The 22,928-nt window shown below is 44.3% G+C and overlaps 1 protein-coding gene across 3 annotated transcripts in view; it reads right to left on the bottom strand.

Annotated features, from left to right (window-relative positions):
* The window catches only part of KTN1 (kinectin 1), a 111,073-nt gene extending 88,145 nt beyond the window's left edge, over positions 1-22,928 (bottom strand). For 2 of the 3 annotated variants that reach the window (XM_074996238.1, XM_074996240.1), the window contains exon 1: positions 22,787-22,928. The gene's annotated coding sequence lies outside the window, so the exon portion shown is untranslated. The remainder of the gene's footprint in view (positions 1-22,786) is intronic. The other variant, XM_074996239.1, reaches the window with a different exon arrangement.

Genomic DNA, 22,928 nt, shown 5'->3' with positions numbered 1-22,928 from the left:
TGTGCCAAGCAGTGGGAGCCAGAAATAATTTGATTCAGCTCTCTCAGGTCTAATATTCAAAAATGCGATCCATCCGCAACTCCAACTGAAGCCAAGGGAGAGCTCAGCACTTCTGAAAAGCCATCAGGCCGTCAGCATGTTCTGATTTAGAGGAGCTGTCTGAAAACATGAAGAGAAATTAATGAAAGTGAAGCTGACTTTCCCAGCTACAGCACCTTGGGATTGTCCTGCATAAAAATAACTTGCATATTAAAGCCATTATTTACCCACACACACAGAGCATGCAAAGAATGGCACTGTTTATTGTGTAAATACATACTTAGGCCATCATCCTCCTCTCAATGTGCAGTGATTTATAGTGCAGCTCTGAGTACTTCTCTGACACTGCCTGACCATCTCTGTAGGCAAGATGCACAACTAAGGATTGATCTGCTTTTGTCCCTTCAAAACCAGCGTAACTCTTCTGGTTAGAGCTACAGTCCTGTACAATCATACCAGTCTAACCTCTCATGCAGATGCAGTTCTATTGGCACCTAGATGCCTTACGCCAGTACAGCTTATCTCCTGCCCTATAAAGGAATGTGCAATACCACATTTACATCATGGTAACTGCACCCACATATTAAAGGGGTTGTATATGGGGATATAAAATCCTGTTTAATTAGATAACCAATTAAATGCTTAACCTGTTACCCAACTAAACTGGAGGATGGGAGCAGCCAAGGGGCTGCTTAAGCCCAGCTGGGCTGAACCGGCCCCCCACCACACAGAGGGGTTGCTCTAGCCAGTCTGGAACACCCCACCCGCAGTGCTCCCAGGGCCACCGCAAACAGGGGCTGCTCTGGCCCCCACCAGTTATCATAACTGGTAAGCCTCATCCATTTAGGGTGAGGCTTACTGGCTAACCAATTAACTGTTAGCACCCCTAGTTGTGTTTATAGCATCATAGACAAGAGCACGACTTGGGTGTTTAGATCAGCCCTGAGACAGAAGACTAGACCTAGGACCTTCTGACTGTAAATGGACTTTTAAAGATATGGACCTGCACTACCCACTTGGTATTAACCTCCTGTTCATTTGACTTCCCGACACTGAAATTCTAAGAGTAAACATAATTGATTGCATCCAATTTCTTTTACGAGAAACGAAGACCTGGCCTGACACCTGCATAACTTTGTGCTTGATTCATTCTTACACTGATCAACAGGGAATGGAGCAGTAGGATTAGGGTATCAGTCTCATCTCTGAAGATTTAACCTCAACTCATACTCTCAAGGCAACTTGCAAAGGAGAAAAATATTGAGCTTCTAGGTTGTGCTTCTTAATGTGTGAAGAGCTGAGAACTGTCAGGAGAAAGGAGACTGCTGAGAAATGCAGGTCTTGTTTTATTTTAAAAGACAATGACTGCATCTAAGATTTTGTGCCTTGACCTCTCACTGGCAAAGCTCCAATAGCAGGAGCACTCACGCACACGAGAAGCAGGTTCTCTATCACTGCAATCAAGAGCTGTTCTGAACGGTGAAGACACAGTGGCATGAACACCCAGGACTGACTTACCCAAGTGATCCTACCGTACGTAGAGAGCACGTGCCTCCTTTCGGTATGGATGCAGTATGACACCACTTGGCCTCAGAGAAAGTGCCACACTCAACAACAAATGCAAGACCACCATAGAATCATAGAACACTAGGACTGGAAGGGACCTCAAGAGGCTATTGAGTCCAGCCCCCTGCCCCAATGGCAGGAGCAAGTACTGTCTAAACCATCCCTGATAGACATCTATCTAACCTGTTCTTAAATATCTCCAGCAATGGAGATTCCACAACCTCCCTTGGCAATTTATTCCACTGTTTGACCACCCTGACAGTTAGGACCTTCTTCTTAATGACCAACCTAAACCTCCCTTGCTGCAGTTTAAGTCCATTGGCTCTTGTTCTACCCTCAGAGGTGAAGAACAACAAGTTTTCTCCCTCCTCATTATGACACCCTTTCAGATACCTGAAAACCCCTATTCATGTCTCCCCTCAATCTTCTCTTTTCCAAACTAAACAAGCCCAATTCTTTCAGCCTCTCTCTTGACCTTTAATCTTTCTTGTCGCTCTTCTCTGGTCCCTCTCTAATTTCTCCACACCTTTCTTGAACTGTGGTGTGCAGAACTGGACACAATACTCCAGCTGAAGCCTAACCAGTGCAGAGTACAGCAGAAGAATGACTTCTTGCATCTTGTTCACAACACACCTGTTAACGCATCCCAGAATCACGTTTGCTTTTTTTGCAACAGCACCACACCGCTGGCTCATATTTAGCTTGTGGTCCACTATAAACCCTAGATCCCTTTCCTAGACAGTCTCTCCCCATTCTGTATGTGTGAAACTGATTGTTCCTTCCTAAGTGGAGCACTTTGCATTTGTCCTTATTAAACTTCATCCTGTTTACTTCAGACCATTTCTCCAATTTATCCAGATCATTTTGAATTATGACCCTATCCTCCACAGCAGTTGCAACCCCTCCCAGCTTGGTATCATCTGCAAGATGAAGATATTGAACAGAACTGGTCCTCACACAGACCGCTGCGGAACCCCACTTGTTATACTTTTCCAGCAGGAGAGAGAACCATTAAGATCTACTCTCTGGGTACGGTTAGCCAGCCAGTTATGCACCCACCTTATAGTAGCCTCATCTAAATTGTATTTGGCTAGTTTTTTTTTTTTTTAGTAAAAATATCATGCGAGACCATATCAAATGGAGGTCTAAACATAGATGTACTTCAACAACAACTTCTCACTAATGCAACCAGAAGGTTTCCACACACAGTAGACTTTAACAACTGTTGACAGAGAGAATGTTCAGAACATTCGTACTCAAGTTCGACACATTAACACGCAGTTTGAACAGGGACAGCAATTACCTGACCCATTATAAGGACTCTTTCACATATGCTGATGTTTGACCTAACATTTACTTCCCCACCCCACATACCCCTCTCTCTGCTCTTCTATCTGATATGCCAACCTTGATAACAATTGTTGGACCTCTGTGCTTGATATATCAAGTCTGTTCTGGTAAGGCTATCAATCTGAAAAAGAGGGTCTGTCCCATGAAAGCTCATCACCTAATATTTTGTTAGTCTTCCAAGTGCTACATGACGCTTTTTTTGTTTTGATAGCAGACCTCCAAGTTACACAAGGGTCATGCTCCTGCACATCCTTGAGTACTTCAAATTTCACACAAGTTGTAGCAGGGAGAGAGACAGGAACCAGGCTAGCAGGAGCTAGGAAACTCACCAGCTGGGGGAGCTGGATGGGCAGACAGCTGTGGCAGAGCAGCTGCCCCCAGCTGGGGGCTGGAGCAGGGGAGGGGATGTCCACTTGCACTGACCTCGCATTAACTCAAGATAAGCACCAGTAGAAATCGCGCATATCAGGGATTTACTGTACCTCCAGAAGAGTGGCTTTGTTTAACCACTTGTGTTTGACTGAGTTTGCTCTCTCAATATTATAATCAACATTGATTTAAATTAGTCTTTTCGTCATCTGTTATTCTGGGGCGATTCACTGGGACCTATTCACCACGACATGAAATACAAGCTTTGAACCTCTATTATGCAGCCTGAAGAGTTCTGTCCCAGGGCAGGACCAGAGATTCCTAATCCCAAGAAGTTCCTACCTAGCTGCAGCAGTACAAGGGACATTCTGGTGATTCCGAACAGCAATAGGAGTACTGAAGGTTACACTTGACCTTGTAACCGTTAATAAGTTACCCAAAGCAGCGTTTATGCCAAATCTAACGGCTAAGGGCACATTTACCCAGGGTTGGGTATTTTCCCCTAAAAGCACCTGACTACAAAACTGTGGCAAATAGCCTAACAGTGACAGTATGCCCAACTCTTCAAAATCAAGACATTGTTCATTCACTTTAAACAGTTTGCATCTATGCTGCAAATGGACACTTACCGGCCTTTTTTTTTTGAGGGGGATGGAGGGCCTAAGTGGGAGATGGGGGACATGAACATGGAGCTTAACATGTTTTGTTAAAATACATGTTAAGGAGACATTCCCAGCAAAGCTATACTTAACACTGACAAAGCAAGTGCTTTTCTCAGATCTGCTTCCAAGCCACATATGAAATATATGCTCAGTGTGATCACTTTAACAGGGTTTGGGAAACTACACTCAGGTTGTGGCTACCATAGCCCTTCTGAAAGGAGGGCCTAGTGTGATGTGGCACTTTGGAATATGCTAATGAGGTACTACCACAAATATGCAGCCCCTCGTTAGCGTAAGGGTGGCTGCACACGCTTTGAAACTGCCGGTTTCGAAACACATGCCGGCCGTGTAGCCAGGGGCCTTTTGAAACAACCCCCCAGATTTCAAAAGCCCCTTCTTCCCATAACCAGAAAAATCAGGGGAGTCATTTCCAAAGGTCCCCAGTTACACGAGCGGCATGGGTTTAGAATCTGGCAGTTTCGAAGTGTGCACAGCTGTCATTATGATAATGAGGTGCTGCATACTCATGGCAGTGCCTCATTAGCATATTCCAAAGTGCCACATTACCATAGCCTTTTGCAATGAGGGGCTAGTGTGGCCACCACCTCATAAGTTTATATTTAATAGGCATGCAAATAGCCCTCTCACTTTCGTCACTGATAAAGGAACAGCATAATGACCTTGCTAGTTAAGAATTCAGGCTTGCTAGGCTTCCTCTGAGGTTAAGCAAAACTTTTGTATAGCTAGGGTCTCATTTTAAAAGTATGCCTGCAGTCCTTTATATCCTAGTTTGAAAGGAACGATGAGAAAGGAAATGACTAATCTTCAAAGCAGTAAGTTAGAATTTTTGATACTAGGAAAAAAAACAAGTGTGTTTTTAACTCTCCATATAAAAGGGTGTATTTAACACATTCCAATACCTATACCATTCTGTCATATTTGAACAAAGTTTTAAATCTATAATTGGGTGACGTCAGGGAAAGAACTCAAAAGTTGAGCACGAGACTGAATTCTTTGAGCAGCGCAATAAGCAGGTTGGCATAAGAACTGATTTAGTATCAGAACTCCCTTACCAGAGGTTCCCAAGCATCAGTTGAGTACCTGGAGCCTAGAGAAGATTGGTGGTGAGAGGTATCTGCTTAAACACAAGTCTCCCCTACACTGAGGCACTGATGCTAAAAGAGGACACAACAGGAGCACTTGCCAGCTGTGGGAAGAGGAGCCAGTGACTACACAGCATCACAAAGCAGCCCGGCAACTCAAGTGAACAACCTTCCAACTTGGAGCCCCCGGCTGTGGCACCAACAGCTTCCATTCACCCCACTTCCCAGATTTACAGCAGAATTATAATGTGTCTGCACAGGAAGAAACCCCTGACCAGAAAACAGATACAAGGGTCGGACTTACATGGCCTCTCAAGAGGATAAGCACGCTTCTTGCTCAGGCCTAGAATAAAGTGCATCTTAGCATACAAGCCTTAGCCAAGGTAACCATTTAGAGGCGCCTAAGGGCTTGTGCCAATCTGAAGAGCACTACTGGAACAATTCAGACCAGTGTGAGAGTTGGAACATCTTCCTTTCTCATCTTGCCTTCCCCCTGGCACCAACTGGGAACCATCCCACCCCTCTTCTCTCTGCTCCAAGCATGCAGTGTCGCAAGAAGGCGCTCATGCAGTCTAACTGCAGACTGGAGGGGGAGAGGCGGTTGAAGGGAAAGAGGCACTTTACGCAAGTGTAAACAAGCGGAGGTCACCTCCAAGGAGAGCAGAGCAATTCTCTTGGCTAGACTGCAACTCAGACAGACGTTCTCTTGGCGTACATACATACCTATGTCACAGGGCCATTGGACGCAGATTATTTTCAGTTAGGAAAAGATTTACTTCCACTCTGCCCAGTCTTTTACCCGCTATCCGACAACTTCCCATGTCATGCTGTATGTGTGGAAAGAGTTCCCAGTAACAGCCCACAAAGCACTGATTCCTTCAAATCCTTCCCCAACACTACTCTGCCATGATGCGGCAAATCAACTTAACAATAGCTACACAGCTGGTGCTTGATCTAAGTCACCTTATTCTTGTCTGGAACTCCTTCCATCCTTATTGCATCCAGCTATTGTTTTGTCTTATGCGTATAAACTATAAGCTGTCTGTAGTAAAGACCATCTGTTACAGGTTTTCACAAAACAAAAAAGTCCTCTGGCACCTTATAAACTAACAGATATTCTGGAGCATAAGCTTTCGTGGGCAAAGACCCGCTCTGTCAGATGCATGAGTGGGGATTCCAGAGGCGGGTCTAAATTTTCAGTAGCCTATAAATTTAGACCTTCCTCTGGAATCCCCACTCGTGCACCTGACAAAGCAGGTCTCGGCCCAGGAAAGCTTATGCTCCAAAATATCTATTAGTCTCTAAGTTGCCACAGGGTTTCTGGTTTTTGAAGATACAGACCAATACAACTATCTCACCTGATAAAAAACAAACCAGCAGTCATGTAGCACTTTAAAAGACCAACAAAATAATTTATAAAGTGATGAGCTTTCATGGGGCAGAGCAAGCTAGCAGCCTCAAGGTGCTAATGCAGAACAAGTATTTTTAAGCCAAAGCTGCTTTACAACTCAAAAGCCCTTAAAAACACCAAAATTGACCACTCCAATCTTGCAGTCACTTGCCGTGACTGCCCGCACGCACACATGGCACTTACAACGTTCATTTGGTTATTCAAATTCCACAGCACAAAAAAATGTAGTGCTGTCTCTAAAAGAGGTGCTGGAACGTTGCCTCTGTCTGATTGCGATTGACTGTGAGCGTTCCAATGCTTCATAATTAAGGATTACAAGTTCACCCTTTTCCTACCGCTTAATTAAGGTAGCCAAGAACATTCAATTTTAAAACTGAACGAGAAGCTACAGCAAAAGGAGCAATAGCGGGGATTCAAAATCAGAGAGCTGCTGACACTATCACAGCTGAAAGTTTCATACAAACTAATACATAGCAGTCTCACAACGGAACCTGAAAAAGTACTGACTATCCAGCTTCACAACCAGAGACCCAGACAATTCAACATGCTGTCCCTGGTCATTTCAGCAACAAGATTTTTCCATTACTTCTGTTCAGCCTGCTATTCGCACAAAAGATCGGGCAACTGACATAAAAACCTTTCCGTGACTCCTCTTGTTAAACAGCAGTCTATGGAAAGAGTAAGTGACAGCAAACTTCTACAGAAAGAGGAATGCTCCAGCTATACGAAGTACTAACAAAGATCCAACCCACTTACCTACCAAGCTACTTTGGAGAGAGACAAAACTTTAGAGTGTGATTAAGAACTACTGCATATGAGGAAATCGCATTTAATAAGTTGTGTGGCATATTAGATCTAGATCCTTTTACTGAACCAATATGCAGGTAAAGAAATGGTATAGCCCACCAACATTACATACTTGTGGGCAGAAAGAGATTTGGGTTTTCCTCAGAAGAAAGAAAACAATTACTGCATTAACAAATAGCGAACAACGTGTACTGAGACAGCAAGCATCTGTTTCACAAACATCACAGTCATTTTCAAAACAGTCTCTGCTTTAACTCCATTTTCAGACCCAGCTTTTGAAACATTCATCATCTTTCATCGTCAAAGCCGAAATCTCTCTTGGACCAGGAGAAAGAGATAAAAATTCCCCCCACCCTTTGAATTCTCAGAGGTGAGAACACAAAGTTCTCCAAGTTTCTCCGAAAGGAAGTGGTTAAAAATTCTGGAGCACACCCAGAGTTCAAAACACAACAGGAACAAACAATTTTAGCTTAGTAATGTCTTTGCCAAGTTTTTTTTAAAAGATGTGTCCAGGTGCATCATCTGGACTCCTTGAAGACAGCATATTCAGCAAAAGCAGGAGAAAGTCTCCCTCAGTAAACAGGTTAATCTTGGTCAGACACTCTGCATGAATGTTAACAGGATTATTGAAATAGGAACTTAAGGCTGATGGAGAAGCTTGTAAACTCTGCCAGCACCATTAGTTTTTTCCTTCCCTTCAGTCCACACACTTCCCCTGCCCACATAAACCCAGGAAGTTACAAGCAAAAATAACCATCCTGATGCAGTGCTAAAGTGACATCCTATAATAAAAATTAAGGAAATACAAAAATTAGTGTTCCAGTCAACTCATCTAGGTTGTATTATATACTATTCACTAAATTCATTTTTCTTATTAAGCACATAAATTGAGCTACTCTGACTCAGGCCAACATAAAAACGGTACCTGACTCAATGGATGGGTTTCTTGTGGGACTGATTGTCATCAAAGGTAAGATAGTAGGTTTTGCTATATTTCAACTCTGGAACACACTGCAGAGCCACACAGCTGACAACCTGAATTGAATTCTATTCTGCAGCGTGTATTAACATGTTTGTCAATTAAATTCTGATTGCTGAAGCAAATGTTGTCCTCTGTTGCACTATGAGATCTATTTAAAGGAACTGTACAGATAGAAAGAAGAGCAGAATTTAGACCATAATCTTCTTTTGTTGACAATACAGGAACAAGCCGGAAGTGATATTTTGGCCGCCTTCTCCCAGATTGAATTTGCACATCTTGTAGTCAGGGAAAAGTCTCTTTACTTACTACATAAACCAGTTTGCATCTCAATGATTTTCTTATTAAATATGATTTTCTAGAATTCAGATTTCCCATAGTATAACTGTCCTTTCATTTTGCATATACTATGCAACATGTAACAACATATATTTAGACACAAGAGTGACAGAAGCCTCGGGCTACGCAACATGGAAAGTTAATGCTCCTACAACTCTGAATTTTCCACTTCCTGACCTTGGATTTAAAATGCACCAACCAAGTAAGAAGTTCCCAAAGTTTAAGGAAACTCCCAAAATTCAAGACGTATTTCCATAATGTTAGCCTGAACCAAGTTACTCCTCTGACGTATTTTACAGGATACATTATATGTAAAACCCGGCTTTGGGCTGCAACATTCAATTTGGTATTTACCAGTTCATGTACCACTCCTCATTAGCATTTTGTTTCCTTAAAGAAAGGTAGGGGATAGACGCGAAAGCCGTACAGGGTATGTACATCCCATCAACCTAAGCCAGTGCTAAAGCCTCCCAACACCAAATCTGAAAAGTCAGCAGCATGGCTAAAATGCCTTACTGCAACCACCCATAGACGAATACCCTATCCTGGGAGATTGTCTTGGTTACAACAATCTTGAGGCCCTTGGAGATGAAGGAGGGTCACTCATGCAGCACACTCACCACCCAGAGTGCTGGTCAGTTTCCCAGCTCCAGCACAGGGGACCCCAGAACCAAGCAGCACGGTGACAGCTGCAAGCAGGCATGAAACGGCCGCCACGTTCACCACAGCTGCTGAGCCCCTCACCACTCGCAGCTCCAGCCTGGGGTGGGGGGGGGGGGTAGGCCAAAGGTGGTAGGGCCCCTCCCCCATCCTGACTTACCCGAAATGTGACTTACACATGGTTGCCCAGAAACACAACCTATGCAAGAGTCGGGGGTCTACTGTATAAAACTTTCAAACCAGTCGGAACTTCCTGGGAAAAGGAACAGGAAACATCCATCCCCTTCATCCCTCCAAGTTACCCTCCATGTCCCCCCATAACACAGAGTAGCCCATTCTGGCCCCTCGTATGCAGCCAGAGTATCGCTTAGCTCAGGGGATTCCCCAAAGGCCAGAATGATCTTCTGGGGCCACTAGAGGAAATGGAACGTCTAAGTGTACCAACAGCATAGGTGCCACATGAGCAGCCAGACAAAGATGTAAGTGGAGTCAAAACCACTGCCTGCCACTAAGACAGTAGGATTGCTCACCAGGAAGTGGAGTGTTACAGCAAGAACATAAAAATCATTTTTGAATCATGTGGCGGGGTGGGGAAGGCAGACCAGGGAGAATACCATCTGCTTTTCAGGAGCAAGACTGACCTGTAACCACTGAAGCAGTTGCCTTGGGCAGAGGAGTGGCTATTTAAAGACAGTCACTTTCAGGAACCCATCTTCAGTTTCAGATCCCGTTTTGGTTTCCAACTGCCGGCCCTGCAAACTCCCACTTACAAGCGAAGCACATTTGATCAGGAAGCCACAAAAATTCAACAGTAAAAATGGAACAACGGGGTCCTAGGCAGAGCCACAATAGCATAGCCATGCTTTGACTCTGCTGGCCCTCAGAACATACAGCACAAGGACTTGGGGAACAAAACATTCCTGCTGGTTCAAGTTTTCACTCCCTACAGGAGGTCTAAAGATAACTCCCTTTTCTTCAAACTTTTCTTCTGACTGTGAGCTCTGAATCAAAGAGGATATGGTTAAAATGCCTCTGCCAGCAATCAAAGATTAACCCAACAGTTAAATTATCAACTGATAAGAGAATTCAAAATGTCATTGATCAGTCACAATTTAGTTGAAGCCCAGTGCTGTCCCAGAATACCTGCGCCTCACTGGATGGCTGAGTTATCCTCCTTGGCACCTAAGGAGTTACAGGCAGATTCTGACTGCACTTGAATGTTCCAGCTAGCAGAGGAACCCTGCAGATGTGGAAGAGTGCAGACAAAAGAACACCACTCTGGAAGAAGAAAAGGGAAGTGCCTTCCTTCACAGAGGGATACCAATGTCAGAAGATACAGTTACCATCACTTTCCCGATTCTCAACAACTTCCTTCCCATGTGCTTGCAGAAATGAAGTAGACATTTTATCATGCTATGGACAGGACTGACCTACATTGGTGTGTCACACCCCCAAGTTTTTTGCCAAGGTGCTCTCAGCTGGTCTTTTCATAAAAAAAATTGTTCTGTAGACACTCTTGTCTTTCAAATTATTAATAGTGCAGCACCTAAGAGCCCCAGTCCATGCTGTGGGAGGCACAGTAGAAACACACAACAAAACGAGCGTCTGACCAAAGAAGCATACAAATATCAGACCAGAAGGGTTTTCCAGTTTTCAGCTAGTCCATCCCCCAGCACCAAAGCAGGAGGTTTAGTCTCTGAAGGTTAGCCCTGTTAGTCTGTGGCGTCAAAAACAAGCAGCCTGTGGCACCTTAGAGATGAACAAGTTTATTAGGTCATGAGCTTTTGGGGGTAAAACCCACCTCCTCAGATGAAAAATGCAGACAAGTGTTTGTTCAACCTGGTTTTAAAAACGTCCAGGTTCCTCAGCCTCCCTTACTAACCTGTGCCAGTACCTAATGACAGTTATAATTGGAAAGCTTTTCTTAATATCTAACCTTGCTGCAGATTAAGCTGATTATTCCTTGCCCTACCTTCAGTGGGTATGGAGAACAATTGATCAGAATCCTATTTATAACAGCCCTTAATATACTTAAGGGCATTTTAGGTTCCCTCACCCAACCTTCTTTTATTAAGATTAAACATGTCCCCTCTTAGAGAAAAAAAAAAAAACACACCTCATAGATCAGGTCTCTCTCTGAACTTTTTTTTTTTTTTTTGGTTGCTCTCCCCTGGACCTTCTCCAATTCGTGCACATCTTTTCAGGGTATATATCTACACTGCACTACAGTTTTCAGCCACCTGTGACATACACAAAATCATTGACTCTTGGAATCACAGGGCTGGAACAGACCTCAGGAGGTCATCGAGTCCAACCCCCTGCTCAAAGCAGGGCCAATCTCAACTAAATCATCCCAGTCAGGGCTTTGTCAAACTGGGACTTTAAAACCTCTAGGGGTGGTGTCATAAATGAATGCAGGGAAAGGGTTAACCCTTCAGAGAGAGAACTCACAGCAGGGGGTGATCAGGTAAGCCAATCAGAGAAAGAGAAACTTTTTTGAATTGAGAACTATTGCAGTCTGAGGAGTCTTTGTCTGCTGGGGAGGCAGAGATGGAGGGAGAAGGATGTCTCCCAGGTAATTGAAATGAATCCTACAAATATCCTGACCATCTCAAAGTCAGCCACAGAGATGTAGGTAAAACGGAAATATATAGACAGATGCAGTCAGGTTGTGGTTATTTTGCATTTGGTTGGACTGCCTTTTTTTTTGTTGCTTTGATTAATTTGATGTTTCCCCCCTTGTAACTTTTGTGCTGAATCCCAGGGAAATATTTTCTCTGTATTGCAAACCCATGATTTGTTTTCTGAACAAATTACTTTTTTAAGCAAATTATTTGATTCCTGTGTCCTGAGAATGGTCTGTGAATATGCATGCCTTAGACTGAAAGGTCAGCTACTAAATTATTGTTCTTTATTCTAAGCTCTCTCCTGAGAGAGGGTTAAGAGCTTGGGCACCCCACAGGGAGACTTTCACAGGTGTCTTCCTGGGTTAAGGGGTTTTTGTTTTACCTGGGTGGTAGCAGCTCTACCTTCCAAGATGCAGAGGATCTGTGACCCTGGGAAGTTTTAAAGTAAAGCCTTTCTACAGGCAAGGAGTTTTTGTGGGCCCCCACTTTCTGCACTTGGACCATCAGAATGGGGAAGGAGCCTTGACAGATGGACATATGGGCCTAGATCCCTCTAGCATGGATATAAAAAATGTCCTGCCCAGGCTGCACTAAGAGAAGAAAGTGGGGATGGCTAGGCCACAATCTCCAAAAAAACATCATCCAGCATAAGCCATCAAACTCTCACATGCAACCTGCAAGGAAAATGCAAAAGAGGAAGACCTCAGACAACATCGAGATGATCTATTGAGATTGAAGGACACCAACTGGGGTACACCTGGAGCCAGCAAGAAGTTTTGTCCCAAGACAAAGCGAAGTGGAAGAGGCTTGTAGATGACCTATGCTCCATGTGGAGTACAAGGGTTAAGTACTAGTAGCAGCAACAAGGGAAGCTGGGCATGTAAAGACATGCCAGAAGGGTGCAGGTACATCAGCAAATACACTTGAACCTCTTTAAACTGACAACCTTGGGAAATAGATTATGGAATTTTCCAGACTATGGGTGTTTGCCACACTGAAAGGTGCTGGGGGAGGAGAAGGGTCTGGGAGGGAGAGTGGGTGCAAGAACACACTAGGAATGAGGGTACAGGAGATGGGGAGTGGAGCATACATGATTTTGTGTCCCCAAGTCTCCAGTAAGAACATATGCAAAGTGTGAGGAAACAGAACATGTAAAAAGTTTGGGAGCATTCTGCAGTAAACATGAATCACATTACAAGTCATAGGGGTTACAAAAAAGTACAGTTTGATGTTATTTATCAAGGACCATTTCATATACACATGCTCCTGAAGTATTGAGTTTTTCACTTAATTGGAAAAAATTGCTCTTCTTGCTATTGTGTTGCCGACCCCAGGTCTAACCTACAGAAGAGCTTACAAATATCGCTTATAACTCAATTACCCAAGTTGCTTCCAGAAAGCCACCAAGAAATAATCCTATCTTCAAGAGAACCAGTTAACAGCTATTGTCCAAGAGAAAGCAGCATGAACTGTGGGTGCACATATCTGTAATTGAAAGGATCTCATTCCTCAATTGTCCTTACAAATTATATGGATGTTTCAAAGACTTCTAAATCATGCTTTGCTTTCTTTGAGTTGGCCATCATACACTCAATGGAACTACACAGCCTCAGATTGACCCTGTCAATCCCTTCCACTTAGTTAGGGTGTACAATCCAGGACAGAACAAACAAGCCCAAGTTCATGGAAGATTGAGGAAGTCAAAACAAACCCAGCTTCTTCCCCAGTGATTCTTCAGGAGACAGTTTAGATTCTGTAACACCAGCAACAGTTCTATACTTTAAAAGAGTGTTCTGGGCAGAATGGGAAGTCGTCACTCAAGAAATCTCACAGGGATATTTTTAAGATGGATTTTCTCCAGAAAAATAGGGGGTTGCCCCTCTCCAATTTGAAGTGGGAGCATTGACAAGAAGTTTCAGTAGGCATTGCAAATGAATCCTGTTCAGAGTAGCTCTAGACACTGGAGGCTGGCATCCACAAATTCTTCTCAGGCCAAGCCAGAAGCACCAATGGTAAGAAGTATGGCGCAAGCAGACCAAGTATAGGACTATTCAGTGATCCCTGAGAAGAAGTAACCAGACAACAGGCAACTAGAAACGCACCTGCTTGGTTTACTGTTCTCTACTAATCCTAACAAAGGATACTGGAGAGCAAGGGTGTGAACGCTGCTGGAGGACAATCTTATAAATAATAGGGATTAAAACCACAAGAAGTGTGGCTTGCAAGCACCGCAAGTTTACAAAACATATTACAACCTCAAGACAATACTCACCAGCGGCCACACACCATACCACAGAAACACTAACCCAGGAACACAAACCCCTCTGCCAAATCTATCCCTGTATCTATAAAAGCAATATCCACCATAGGACTTAACTACATCAGCCACACCAGAAGGGGTTCGTACACAGGATAAAAAGGACAGTCATCACCAAAGGATATATGGACATAAATCCAGCACCAGGAACTGGAATACACAAATCTATGGGAGGTTAACGAGTTTCCCCTGAGACATTCAATAATAAGCAGTCATCTACAAAAGAATTTTATCACAAGATTACAGAAGAAGCCCCAGGGTAGGCAGCCTCAGAGCAGGGATCCAGCCCGGGAGTCCAGCTAGGACAGGGAGCACTGGCCAGGGGACCCCCACAATGGGGAGCCAGCTGGGAAGCCCAGTTGGGGCATGGACCCTGCCAGAATTCCCCACAGCAGTGGGTAGCCTAGCTGGGACAGAGGAGCCCCTCCGCAGGGAAGCCAGCTAGGGCATGGATCCCTCTGGCAGCCTGGCAGCAGCAGGGCACCTGTCCAAGCCAGGAGAGCCTGGCTTCCCTGTGGCAGGGAATCAGCCAGAAAGGCCCACTGGGGAATGGAGCCCTCCTAGAAAGCCCGAGGGCAGGGAGCTGGCAGAGGCCAAGAGAGGAGCCCAGCCAGCAGGATGGCGATGCCCCCCACCTGAAGCAGCCAGGAGGCCTGACCTCCCCTTGTTCAGCAAATCCCCTCATTTGGGACTACCCAGAAAAGGGAGCTACAACCAGGAGAAACATGAAAATCCTACATTAAGTCTCAAAAGAAGCAATAAAAAGGATGCGGGGGGCTTAAAGCTACCTTAATAGACACATAATATTACATTATTAACAACTTCAACCACCAAAACCTCTGCCCCCTTTGTATCCCAGCCACCTTGGGCAAAAACAGGCTAGTCACACCTCTTGGAAGTTTCACTTTCTGTTACCTCCTCCACTCACAGGATGCTGCAGTGTTTGGGTAGAGAACACGACAACACACAACAGTAACTGAGGGGCTCCATTTAAGATTTCTTTTAACATGGTACGTGTCCAAACCAAGCGTTTACAAAGCCCAGCACCTATCTTTAGAGCCTTGGTTGACCTGACAGCGTCCCTTTAAGCTCATTTATAAAGATTTATGTATTCATTCAGATATAATAGAATTAAATCACAACTCCTAAACACAGCCAGTAGCAGTGAAGCAATTATTCCGCAGGGCAGAGTTTGTATGCAAAGAATCCAATACAGAAGTTACTTCTAATTCCTCTGTGATGCAAACGCACTGAGGAATTAGATAGACATGAGCAATTCCTGTATTTATTTTAGGCAGGACCAGGATGTGAGCTGCCATTCCCTCTCCCCAACTCAAAAGCGGATTCTTAATTTTGCACTGAAAAGCCCAATTAAATTTCAGCATAGCCTGCCTCACTTATCCAACCTCAGACAACTGTAAAGTAGGCAACCACAATGTTTCAGCAGGAAGTGGGGGGATGGGTTGAGAGCTCTACCTGTCTTTCAAAATCAAAGATTCTCTGCACACCGGTGGCTAGGGAATTAGTCTGAAAAGGAGGAGTCCAGATTCAAAAGTGTTTGCTTGGTCTGAATCCAGCATGACTGAGGATGGAAAGACTCTCCTCTGAATCCTACTTTCTACCAATTTGTGCATGGTCATGTGGCCAAGAACTATTTCTAATAAGACAGACTGAAAGAAGAGCAGATTTATTTCTGCTGGAAGCTGTTTTTACAGCCATCACACAAGCACATAGAAGATGAAAATGCCATCAAACATGACCTTCTTGTAATTCTCCACCTGCCTGTCCCCAACTTGCCCACCGCAATATCTCAGTTTAACACAATCAGTTACCTAAAGGGTGGGCAATATTTTTGATGGAAGGGGCCACTCCAAGATTTTGGTAGTAATAAAGGGCCACACTTTTCTACGGAGGGGGTCAGGAGTTGGATGGAGTTTGAGTGCAGCAAGAAGCTCCAGTTGTGGGACTGGGATGCAGGATAGGGTCTGAGAAGGATAAAGATTGTGACCTGGGGCAGGGGGTTGGGGTGCAGGGTCTAGGAGTGGGTATGGGTGCAGTGCAGAGAGCTTGGCTCAGTCAGCCCTACCTCAGTCCCCAGAAAAATCATGGAGGGGATCCTCAAAGAATCCATTTTGAAGCACTTCGAAGAGAGGAAAGCAATCAGGAATAGTCAACGTGGATTCACCAAGGGCAAGTCATGCCCGACCAACCTGATTAGCTTCTATGATGAGGTAACTGGCTCTGTGGACATGAGTAAGTCAATGGATGTGATATCCCTTGACTTCAGCAAAGTTTTTGAAACGGTGTCTCACAATATTCTTGCCTGCACATTAAGGAAGTATGGATTGGATAAATGGATTGTAAAGTGGATAGAAAGCTAGCTAGCTAATCAGGCCCAATGGGTAGTGCTCAACAGCTTGATGTCTGGTTGGCGGTTGGTATCAAGTGGAGTGCCCCAAAGGTCGGTATTGTTCAACATCTTTATTAACGACCTGGATGAGGGATAGATATGCATCCTCAGCAAATCTACAGATGACCCTAAACTAGGAGGACAGATAGATACATGGGAGGGTAGGGATAGGGGCCAGAGTAACCTAGATAAATTGGAGGATTGGGCCAAAAGAAATCTGATGAGGTTCAACAAGGACAAGTGCAGAGTCCTGCACTTCGGACAAAGAATCCCAAGCATTGTTACAAGCTGGGGACCGACTGGTTAAGCAGCAATGCAGCAGAGAAGGACCTGGGAATTACAGTGGATGAGAGGCTGGATATGAATCAACAGTGTGCCCTTGCAACCAAGAAGGCTAAAAGTATATTGGGGTGCATTAGGAGGAACATTCCCAGCAGAGCTAGATAAGCTATTACTCTCCTCTCTTTGGCCCTAGAGAGGCTACATCTGGGAGTACTGTGTCCAGTTCTGGGGCCACCTCCCAAATGTAGAAAGGGTGCGGATGCACTGGAGAGGGTCCATTGGAGGGCAATGCAAGTTATTAGGCAGCTGGAGCACATGACCTACACGGAGAAGCTAAGGGACTTGGGCTTATTTAGTTTGCAAGAGAGAAGAGTGAGAGTGATTTGATAGCAGCAGCCTTCAACTTCCTAAAGGGGGGCTCTAAAGAGGATGGAGAGAGGCTGTTCTCAGTAGTGAGGAAGGCAGAACCAGGAGCAGTGGTCTCAAGTTACAGAGTGGGAGGCGTAGGTTGCACATTAGGAAAAACTATTTCACTAAGAGGGTGGGGAAGCACTGGAATGTGTTACCTAGAGAGGTGGAGGAATCTCCATCCCTAGAGGTTTAAGTCCTGGCTTGACAAAGTCCTGGCTGGGATGATTTAATTAGGCTTGGTCCTGCGTTGGCCCGGGGTATGAATTTGATGACCTCCTGAGGTCCCTTCCCGCCCTAGAATTCTATGATTCTTAGAGGGAGCAACAGTTGCTTTGAGCAGTGCTGCTCCCTGCCACAGGGGCAGCCACGAGCCAAATCAAAAGGCTTGGCAGGCCCGATCCAACCTGCAGGCTGGTCCTGCTGTAAATTCTTTAGGGAAGGAACAACTTTTATTGTGCGTTTACACCACCTGGCACAATAGGGTCCCGTTCCACAACTGGAGCTGCAGTCATAGCAAAGTTTGATTTGGCTGGAGTAGATATTTAGATCACCAATTCAGTCTTACTGGTCCGAACAGACCCACCCTTGGGTCGGAGCCTCTTCGCTGTAGGGCCCCATTTACCTGGTGGGCATGTGCCTTTACAGAGACCTCAAAATTCATCCAATAGTGCTTGCCTGAAAACAGTTCCATTCTGCTACTTTTTGCCACTAACTAAGCAAGTGGTAAGAGCCAGAACACACATGCATATATTTTGCCCTTAATATTTACAATAAATGCTTCGGATGTATCGCATTACAAGAAATACAGTTTTACTAGATTCAATACTTACTATCATGTAATCGGCCCCGAAACAAACTACAAGCACCCTGGTGGAGTGAAAAATTGCTAGATCTGACGAAGCGGGTCTTTGCCCACAAAAGCTTATGTTCCAAAGGATCTGTTAGTCTATAAGGTGCCACAGGACTTCTTGTTGTTTTTTTCTATATTTTAATGTAACTTCCTTATATTCATCTATCCTCCTTTGAACTATTTTATGCATTTCCATATTTTAATAGATGTTAACTAGTTAACTTCTTTCCCAGCATCAAAGCTTTCGTTCTTCAACTCTCTCCTCCACAGTAACACTCTTAGATTTAAATCACATTTACATTTAAACTTACATTTAAAGCACAGACCTACCAACTTTTTCCACACAACCACTGAACTGAGCCAAGAATTGCAGTTTCTAAAAAATTGTGGTAAGCACCAATTATTTATGGTAACCTGTTCCGAGCAGTGATTTGAGTACTTTGACCTAAGATCATCGAATCTCAGAAATAGGTGGGGTAAGGAACGATGTTAAAAAAAGCTGTTGTATGTTAACTGAATAATCACAGTGCTGTATGCAGGCTTGAGTGAGTCTTGCCCTCGCCCTGCAATAATTCTAACAAAGCTTACATCATCTGAATATTGCTTACTTCCTTACCACCACCACACAACCAACTGAGATTTATTAAACACTTCTTTCTGCCTCACCTTTTAAGCAGAATTTAAAGCATACTATATTTTAAGACTCTCTAGACAGATAAGTAAAAAAAGCCGTAAGTATTGTCTAGTTAGCAAGTACCCAGCTCATTTTCATTCTCATCCCAACCCAATGTTTCCTCGCTGAGTTCTATGCAAAAAAAAGTTGTATTTTAATCACTGCACTCAAAAAGCAACATCAACATAAGATATATGAGCAAAAATGCAGGAAAGCAAGTTAGACAGGCTGCTTGTGGCTGGAAACTGCAATCAGAATTAGGCTCAGGAACTCTACCAGGTAGAAAATCACTGTCAACCCAATCCTGCAAAGCTGGGGATCTCTGAGCAAACTCGAACATTTCAAGAAAGATGCAACATACCAAACAGCTCTTTGATTTTCAGGGCAAACCCTTAGCTTTCTGAGCAAGGTTTTTCTTTATCTGCTTCAAACATCCATTAAACTGAAAGCACATGTAGTCTTATACATACACAAGTTGAAAGCCATTAGACTGCTAACAATTTTTTTTAATGAAAAAGGTGCTCTAATAGCACAGTGATAGGTGGCATTACAAAAGCCTACAGGGGAAAAAAAAAAAGGCTATCACTTATACAGCTCAAGCACTTCATACAAGATAAAGAGTTAAAAGACTTTAGTCTTTCCCAGCCTGTTATAAAGAAAATAGATCACAAAAATGGCCTGTACTCTGACCTCCTAATAATCATTACTGATCTCAAAATATAGACATTGCTTTTGGAAAAGAAGAGCAATTACATACTCTGTGGCCTAAAATGCAAAGGCACCTTCCTAAGATTCAAGTGAGCACATTATACAATTTTCATATTAAATTATATAATACACACATTATTCTAACGAAAAAGCCATTTGTATTTTTAAGACACTCTACTTTAGTTGATCTTAACCAGTACTTCTCATATGTTAGTGCTAGTATTCAGATATTACTATCAAGATAAAAACTGGAATATAAAACCAACAATGCATGGGAGAGAGAGTTAAGGTCATTATACTGCAAGGAAATATACACTCATTTTGTGCATAATACCTTGCAGGAGCTGCTTATCTCTTCATGTCCTTGCATTTAAATAATTGGATTAGTACAAATATTTTAATTATAAGCACATTCATATTGTCATATAGCACCTTTTTTGTTTTTGTTCTTTTAAAAAAATACCCTGATTATCCTCCTCAACCTAAACCTCTCTTTTAAATTTTAAAAGAACTTCACTGTACAAAAGAAATGAAAATGAAATTGGATGGACCTGTTAGTTTTTTTGAAGTAATTAGTACTCTCCAGAGTCAACTGTCGTTAATTATATTACATAGTGAAATTCATGTTGCTAAACTCAACTTGGTCAACAAAAAATGGACTAGTCTATTTCACATATAGAGTCTATTTCACAAAGAGTCTCCAAATTAGCAAAATGCTGCAGCAATTTAGTTGCTAGCGCTACAAGGGAATTATTTATGTTTTTTAACAAATGTATTAGTTCATCCATGGGATTTTTTTCAAAGTTATGCAAATGGTTTTAAATTGAGTTTGAAGCAAATTTGACTTGTATGACCTTTCAAAACATGTCTGAATTTGCTATAAGTTTGATTTACTTTGTTCTTTTGGTTCCATAGGTTTGTATCCAGAATGCTTTGCTGTCTAATTCCTAGATGAGGAAGGACTGTAAAGTAGTTGTTTAAGACAATGAACTTCTCTTTTTCTGAGGGAATGAACATGCAGTTTATAAAAACCTCCAAGACAATCACTTCTTACAGCAGTTTTATCAAAGTTAGTGTAGTGACTAAACGATGATGAATCTGTGTACGACATGCTCACTGTACAGCTGTCACTGCAAATCAAGAGAGAGACCCACTTTAAGAGAGATATATCTAAAATATACAGCATAGTAGCTTTCTGTTTTTCTCAGATTTTTAAATATGTTTCCAGAGCTTATAACATCAAGTTTAATTTTAAATGAGATTCTGAAGCTTTGAAGTTGGAATTAATGAACTAGTACAAAGTATCTTCTCAGAAATAGGACTTAAGTATATATACTCCATACTGTTGAAAAATACAAAGGTTTTTTAGATTTCCCTATACTATTATGCATATAGCAAAATGTAAGTGCAGAATGTTTGCATACTGAAGTCTAACTTTAAGGAGCAGCTAGCTAGCATGTCCTCCAAAACTTTCTATTGTGAACACCAATCAAAAGCAGCAACACCTACTTGAAATAATTCATACACTCAATTGCACCTTACCTAAACCCGAGTTTAGCCAAACTACTGCTAGAGGCCTACAAAACCATTTTAGTTTAGGCTGGATAGTCTTATGATTCTGCCTTTGTAGCTTGTTATGTAAAAGGAGGGAAGACTGAAAGTACCAAATACTCTTTCATTTAAAATCATTCTGGCATTTGGTGATTATGTCACTTACTCTTGTTGATCACATTTATTCCTTACATCAGTAAAAGCAAGGTTTCCTTTTTCCTCCTTGTTTGCAAATGTTCTTCATTCAAGGGAAAAGCAGGACATTAGCCATCACCTCAGCAATCATAAGCACGATCTCCATGCTTGCACCACGTATTTACAACAGCAGGTGACATGGAGGTTCAGGAACTCAGGGAAAATATTTTCTTGAAACATCATGTTTGGGTCAGTCTGCTGTTACCCAAAGGCAAAAAGTCTTCCCTAGCAAAGATGATTTTGTAATATCCAAAGATGACTAGATCCAGAGAGGCTGGAACTAGGGTGTGGCCACACCTTCTGGCTTGAAGTGGTTTCCCCCAGTTTGGGCAAGGTTTACAGTTTGTTTCGATAGCTCTCAGCACCTGTGCTATACAAATTGTTCCAACACCACTATCAGAGGCAAGGAAACCTCTCCATTTTCCCCTGCACACACACAATTCATTTTCAACACTTCCTGTTTTAAGAACCAAAGTGCACTAAAATTAAGCCACTACAAAACACACACACACACACCCCCCAGAGAAGCAGCCTCTTGGGGCCTCAGCACTTGAGCTATTTAGCACACATCTCCCACCCAGGCTACTGGGGGCCTGGTGCACGTGTGGAAATTTTACATCTCCAACCTCCAGTGAGAACAGCATCAGAACTTAGGGTTAAGACCCTGAGATAGCATCAGAGTGCAAGGCCACAAGCCCATCCCAGCCCCCCATAGATCACCAAGAGGCTGGCAGAAGGGGAAATGAGTAGTAAATACATCAGTGAATCACACAGCAAAATCCCACCGCATCCCTGGAGACTAATGCACACCACTCCCCCCGCCCCGAACACAGCCCCTCTGGGAGGGCACCACTCTGCCCAGGGAGACAGACCAGGGCAGCTCTGAACCCAGATTCCAACCCTTTGCTCCTCAAAGTCTTAGGGAGCCCTCCCCTCACCCCCCCCCAAGGGTCTCCCTTATCCACAGGCAGGGTCCCCTCAACCCCCTCCAAGGTCCTCACATGCAGACACTGCCCCCGGGTGGGATTCCCCCAATGCCCCAGCAGGGGAGACCTCGCTCCCCATAGAGCCCCCCCATGCTGCTGCGGGGGGGCTCTCCGCACACGCTCCCCATGGGACCCACTCCCAATGCTCCCGCAGGGGCGACCCCGCCCCCATGGGACCCCCGCCCTGCAGGGCTCCCCCCCGCACCCTCTTCCCTACGACCCCCCAATGCTCCCGCAGGGGAGACCCCGCCCCTCTGGGACCCCCGCCCTGCAGGGCTCCCCCACACCTTGTCCCCTAGGTCCCCCCGCGTTCCCGCAGGGGCCCCGCACCCCTCCCGTGCGGCCCAGGCCTGGGGTTCCCCGCGCTTCCCTCGCAGCCCGGTCTGAGCCGGGCCAGTCGGTGCCCCCGGCGGGGCCTAGCCGGGCGGGCGCGCAGCGCAGCTCCCCAGCCGAGCCCGTCCGGCCCGGGCCCGAGCACAGCCACCACTCACCGCGCGGCGGGCCCGGGCACAGCGACTCCCGCAGCGGCGGCGGCGGCAGCCAGAGGAGGCGGAGCAGCCGAACCGGGCCGGTCCCTGCGCGGCGGCGGCGGCCTGGCAGGAAGGGGAGCGCGGGGCGTGGAGAGGAGGCGGC

The sequence above is a fragment of the Carettochelys insculpta genome, chromosome 6, assembly GCF_033958435.1.
Source record: "Carettochelys insculpta isolate YL-2023 chromosome 6, ASM3395843v1, whole genome shotgun sequence".
NCBI classification, from domain to species: Eukaryota; Metazoa; Chordata; order Testudines; family Carettochelyidae; genus Carettochelys; species Carettochelys insculpta.
The sequence above is the reverse complement of the archived record's forward strand: the minus strand, read 5'-3'. Positions and strand labels throughout refer to the sequence as shown.